The following is a 6,631-nucleotide window of genomic DNA, read 5'->3' as shown; positions in this document are numbered from 1 at the left end:
AGCTGTTGCAGTGAAAGCGCAATATTAAAAACAAAAACCCCTGGAGGCATAATTCACCTGCCAGAAGGAATTGCTTTGATCGACCCTGTCGAATCTCTTTCGCATTTGTAGCTCCTCGATGGACGGGTTACACCTGGGCTGGACCTGGACTGATGTCCTAGCGGAATATTTGCCAAAGTGGTTGGGGAGGGTTTAAACAAAAATGGCAGGGGGATGGGAACCTATGCAAGGAATAAGAGAAGGTGAACTCAAGGAAAAGAACAAGACAGAAATGGGAATAAGAGAAGTGATAGGCAGAGAAATCAATGGCCAGAATCAAACAGGTCCTCAGTGATAAATTGCCGGAACGGGACAAGTAATGTTAAAAAGACAAGCCTTAAGGCGTTGTGCCTTAGCGCGAGGATCATTCGCAACAAAATGGATAAATTAACGGCGCAAATAGTTGTAAACAGGTACGATATAGTCGGGATTACGTAGACATGGCTGCAGGGTGCCCAGGGATGGGAAGTGAGCATCCAGGGATATTCAGTATTTAGGAAGGACAGACAAAAAGGAAACGTTGGTGGAGTTGCATTGCTGGTTAAAGAGGAAATTAACGTAATAGTGAGGAAAGATATCAGCTCCGGCGACGTGGAATCTGTATCAGTAGCGCTGAGAAACACTAAGGTGTACAAAACGTTAGTGGGGGTTGTATATAGACTCCCAAACTGTAGTGGTGATGTTGGGAATGGCATTACAAAGGAAATTAGAGACGCATGCAATAAAGGACATGATTGAGGTGTGTAAAATTATGAGGGGTATAGGTAGGGTAGACAGGAAGGAGCTTTTCCCCTTGGTGGAGGGATCAATAGTCAAGGGGCATGGATTTAAGGTAAGGGGAAGGAGGTTTAGAAGGGATGTGAGGAAGAATTTATTCACCCAGAGGCTGATGGGAATCTGGAACTCACTAACTGAAAGGGTGGTAGAGGCAGAAACCATCATAACATTGAAGAAGTATTTGGATGTGCACTTGCGATACCATGGCAAACAAGGCCGTGGGCCTCGTGGTATAAAATGGGTTGAGAATAGTTAGGTACTAGTTTGACCGTTGCAGAGTCGATTGGCCGAAGGGCCTTTTTCTGTGCGGTAGACCTCTATAACTCTAACGCTTCCTTATACATGAATTGCAAGCTGTTTGCAATAAACAAAAACAGAAAATGCTTGAAAAACCCGGCAGGTCTTACAGCACCTGTGGAGAAAGAAACAGAGTAGACGTTTCGAGTCCATATGGCCCTTCTTCAGATAAAGGCTGAAATAAAGGCTGACACAACATTTGCCTTCTGAATTGCTTGCTCTCCTTGGATAGTGAGTTTGTCTGAATCTTGCACTCTGCCATTCATTTCGTCTCAGATTTCCAGCACCCGCATTATTTCGCTTTTAGCTATGACACTGAAAAATGTCGCAATACCATCATTTACTATTCTCTCTCCACACCATCGCATTTTGCTTTTTAACACCAGCACTTTCTTCAGTAAATCATTCAGTGTACTTTCCCTCCCCTTCACCTGTTTCTTTCTGACTCCGTCTGTTCTCCGCTGACCTGTTACTGTAATTTCATGGATTCAGAGAGCGCAAACTTCGGCGGCGCTGTGGCCAAGTGGGAAGACATTAAACTCGTAAAGCAAAGATCACGGTTTCTTTTCCTGTCCGTGCCTGGAAGCAAGTTTCGTGCTTCGATTGCTCCTTTCCACACTCCCTGTGCAAAACAAGCTAATTAATCATTTGCGATATGTCCCCAATGTCTAGCATTGCTCTCGATACAACTGCTCAACTCCCTTTCAGCTGGGCAGAAATGAATAAACTGAAATACATCACATCACAATTAATTGCTGGTTCTTCTCTACCCATTTTGTCTGTTTTACTCTTTCTCCAAATCTCCCCTATTTTCAGGGGTTTCTACAGGCTTGATTCCAGGGTGCTAGGCCACGTGTCAAAATTAACAACTGCAAACTGCAGATTCGAAAGATAAAGTTCTGTTCCTGGGGCTTACGTTGAGCTTCACCACATATTACATATTCCGAAATAGGTACGTCTTTGGGATCAAAGAAACTAATGGAAAACTTGGTGTACCTACTTACGCATCACACCTTGTGAAGCGACATTCTATTTGTCGCAATTTCATCGGTGGCATCAATGAAGGCAAAGAGAATTCTGATCACATTTGATCACTAATGTCTTATCGGCATATAATATCTTAATTCCTGTTGACCGAAAAATTTAAAATATATATATTCCCTCTCTTGCCCCTGAATATTGGTGCCTGGCTGTGATCCCCTTGAATTCGCTGTCCAGCCGTTCTAGCCCCTGTTACAACAGACCAGCTTCGCTTGTCAGAAATAACACATGTTTAATTTGTCCATTAATGTTGCTGAAAAAAGAGACGTATCGAAGCTTTTAACCTTGCACTAATCAGGACACTTGGCAAGTACACCGGTAAAGCGGAAAACAACTATTTATACTGAGTGAGAAGAGAGCGCTCATTGGTTGGTAATTGGACTCTGATTCTAGGGGCATTGGCATGGCGAATGCACCAGTGATGGTGACTCACAGTTAACTGCCAAACATTGTTTGATATTTGTCCATTTGCGTATATTAACACACAGGGCCCTGTTCTTTGCAGACAGAGAGAATACATACACAGGTTTTGCCAGTTTAAGCTGAACAAAATAAGTAACAGCCGTTCGCCTAGTCATTATTCAGACCAATGCCTTGACCTATCAAGGCGAAGCTGCCTGGTTTAAATTCCAAACGATGGTTTCTCTGTATCTATCCTATCAATTCCATTAACTATATTACAGTGCAGTGCTGGTGTTCTATGGTACCCTCTACTTAAATGACATGCTGTGGTTTTCCAGGTCTATTTACACAGACTGCAATGCTGAGGAATGTATACGTCTAGGTTACAGCAGTTTAGTGCTGGAATGTGTACTGGCCTGTGTCCTTACAGTGCATGGAGATTCGACAGGTCCTATCCCGTCCCCATTGCTCGCTCCAACCTCAGCCAATCAATTAGACGCACCTTCTACTCTCTTGACACGATTCTGAGTAAACGGTTGACCACAGAAGCTCCCCTGCTAGTCCACCTGATGGTTGTCTTCCTTTAGAATATTGGCCTCTCTCTTTTAAAGCTTCTGTAATCACCTCGCTCCTCAAAATCACTAAAATCTACCTCAATATCCTTGCAGAGAGCATATGCACTTTAAACCTCTCCTTTCTCTCCAAACCTTTTGAACATGTTATCATCTCACAGTTCCGTGCCCATCTTTCTAGTACCTCAAATCAATGTCCTGGCCCTGTCAAGCACACAAATCATATTCTATGCTGCAGTGAGGTAAATAACCCACCTCCTCCTCCTTTCCAACCTGCCTGCAGTTTGTGTCATGGTCAGCTACATCATCTTCCCCCATGGCTTTCATTCATCCATCGGCTTGGAGGAGTGTGCTGACGGGGAGCTTAACATGCAAGGTTATATTGTAACTTCTTTAACCGCAGCCGGAGAATTACCTGCGATGACTACACCTGTTCCTGCACCTTTGTCTCTGGTGCCCCATAAGGGTCTATCTTTGGTTCCCTGCTATTTCGCTTCGACATGCTACTTGGCAGCATCATCTGAAAATACAGATTTAGCCTTCATACGTATAGTGACAGACCGCGGTTCTACTTCACCACCCAGCGGTATTCAGCCAACTGAAGCACATGAAGGAGGCAAGAAATGGGTGTGGCTTTGAGGGGGCAGAATCTGCAGTGACAACAGCAAAGTATCAGCCCGGAGGGTGGGGGGCAGAGTGCCTGAATGAAATTGGTGGAAGGGGAACGATTGCACATATGGCATTGCAATAGGGAGGTGTATCAAAGTGAAATTAGAGCAAGGGATAAGGCGTTGCAGTGTGAAGTTGGAAGGAGCGGGGAGGAGTATCTGAATGCAATTGGGGGAAGCATGATGGGCACAATCTTAAACTGGGGACAGAAGGTCAAGATAAGTGCCAGGACATTGGAAGCAGATAAGGAGTTTAGAAACCCTTGGATCAGAATAACTGGGTGCTAATTGGTGATGCTGATTGGAGTTGCAGTCACAGCCATTTCGAAGCATGATATGTGTTCCATAATTAGGTGTTCAGAAGCTGATGAAGCCGAAGTGTTCTGTGTCCTCTCTTGTCCACTTCCTTCCTCTTCAGTTATAACTGCAAGCTGAAGGTCACACCCTGGCTCTTCTAAGTCCTGCCACTCAGCAATTCTCATCAGAGAGAAGTAGAGTGAAGGCCATGGATCTTTTTGCCTGGAGGTAATGAGATGAAGGTCCCTGCCAGGCTGTTGGCGCACATTTTTCTGGATGTCCAGCAAGGACTGGGATAGTCAGATTCTGGGACCAGGATATTTGTTGCTTCCTTAGCCATGGGAGGTGGCTACTTTTGGAGGGATCATCAGCGGGGAAATAACGTGCCAAAGACGATGTCTCATTGGAGGGAAACTAGACAAAAATGATCCATATTCCACTTGGAAACAATCCTAAGAATAAGTGAAATATCTTCGAATGTGTGTTAATTCCCATTTTGGGCATATCAATGAGCAGTAATGAATATGCCGACTTATAATGTATATAAATAAAACAGCTCTGCTGGACATGTTGAACTACTCGTTATTTAAATCAGTGCTGCAGCTGCTGCAAGTTTGACATCACATATTCTAACTTTAGTCATAAGTGTGCTATGTCGTATCTATCAAAGGATTCTTGAAAATCCAAGAATATTCGATCTAATGAATTACTTTTCTACACTACTATTTCTTTAAAGAGTTCAAGCATCTTCTTTCCGTTTGAATTCTGTGCTGATTGCTCTTTATAATATATAAATTATAATATTATAAAATTATTATATTATAATATTTTCCGGTTCTATGCGTCTTTCTAATACATCTGCAAACGAGCTTGGACATGATTTTCAGTAAAAGTTGATCATTTTCAGGCTAGCCCATTTTGCATTCATTGCAATCGGCTTACAAAGTAAGGAAGGCATTTTACTTTGAACATTTAATTTCTGCATGATTCATCTCACATTTTGTGCCTTTTTAATTAACTATTACACTGAATTGATACCTTATTCTAGCCATGAAACAGATGATCATTTAATAATTGTTCCTTGATTAAGTTAATGCGAACCAACATCATTCGTGGTATACATGGAGTAAGAATCGGAGTCTTTAGTTTAAAATAACCACTGTAAAAGCTCAAACTGCTTCAGGCAGAATTGCTTCAGCCAAAGTAGCATTTCTAACTTTTGTTAAATATGTTCAAGAATACAGCTTATTGTTCACAATCATGAGCCACGGGCTTTCAGCAGGCTTTTCGCTGGGGGGCAATCTGTTGCAATCGTTTCTAAATTCAACGCGAATCTTCCATTCGTTTCATTGACATATTTCATAAGAAAATTTCGGATCACATACTGTGCTCTTCACCGTCACAGCCTGCGAGCACAAAACGCATGCACCCCAGCTGTTTTCCAAAAGAGCGAACTAGTTATTAGCAAAAAATGCATTTCCTCAGTTAGTACTGATTATATTTTCAGATTTCCAAGAAAATGTGAGAAATCTGCTTTCATGTTGAACACTGGTTTAGCGGTGCTTGTCAGGCGGTCACGAATTTTGAAATACGTCGATGGGTTCCAAAGCGCAGATAGAAGTTGTTGGGCCACATATTCGAGAAGGCGCGCTGTACAAACTAGCTGCAGGGGAAAAGCCACGCAGCAGTTGGTATGTGGTGCCGTGATCGTATAGTGGTTAGTACTCTGCGTTGTGGCCGCAGCAACCTCGGTTCGAATCCGAGTCACGGCAAAACTCACTTCTAACATTTTCACCCCTGTGACAGCTGCTAAAAGCTGAAAGTCTATCTGAGTTCCATGAAAACATGCTTTTTGGTAATGAAAACCTACTTATTACTTCAGAACCAAACCCCTTCTTTTGCCTGCGCTTGATCGTCCAATACTCAACCCGACATCTTCTCGGATATTCTTCTCCCTTCCAGAGTCACTAACTTCCTTTACTTCCCTCCTTCAATTACATTATAACTTTGCTGAGGCATTTCCTCCTCCAACACTGAATTTCAACAGTTCTGCCGTTTGGTTTGCTCTGCTACCTTCACTCTTGCTGGGAGTACATGCCAAAATCTCACTAAAACTGCCTTGAACACCATGGTTATAATTAAATCTGATTGGCCGCCTGGCGGCAATTGCTGGGAAAGTCGGATCGCATTGTGGAAGTGCAGCCATTCGATTGCACCCGACATTTTCATGCGAATCCAGGGACTCCCAAAGATGGCACCTCCAGCAGCACAGCTCTCGTTCATTCTGCCCCGAGTCGCAGCTTGGGTTTTTGCGCTCAAACTCCAGAGTGAGTCCTGGACCCTTGTGCCCCACACAGAACACCACGTGAGCCAATGCTGCTGTTACTTGATTTTGTGTACAACAATTTCTCAACCGCTTTACCTCATACATTGCACTAATACAACTGAAATTCATTCAGTTCTGTTTCTAGGTGAAGGCTGAGAGATGAACTGTTCGAAGCGTTCGAATTGTGAAAGCGAGTCGAATGGGGCGGTACA

At 43.3% G+C, this 6,631-nt stretch overlaps 1 non-coding gene across 1 annotated transcript; it reads left to right on the top strand.

Annotated features, from left to right (window-relative positions):
- Positions 1 to 5,793: 5,793 nt before the first annotated feature.
- On the top strand, positions 5,794 to 5,865 carry trnah-gug (transfer RNA histidin (anticodon GUG)). Its single transcript has one exon. It is a non-coding gene; the product is annotated as a tRNA-His (tRNA).
- The last annotated feature ends 766 nt before the right edge of the window (positions 5,866 to 6,631 follow it).

The sequence above is a fragment of the Cetorhinus maximus genome, chromosome 21 (assembly GCF_964194155.1).
Source record: "Cetorhinus maximus chromosome 21, sCetMax3.hap1.1, whole genome shotgun sequence".
In the NCBI taxonomy this organism is placed as follows: Eukaryota; Metazoa; Chordata; class Chondrichthyes; order Lamniformes; family Cetorhinidae; genus Cetorhinus; species Cetorhinus maximus.
The sequence above is the reverse complement of the archived record's forward strand: the minus strand, read 5'-3'. Positions and strand labels throughout refer to the sequence as shown.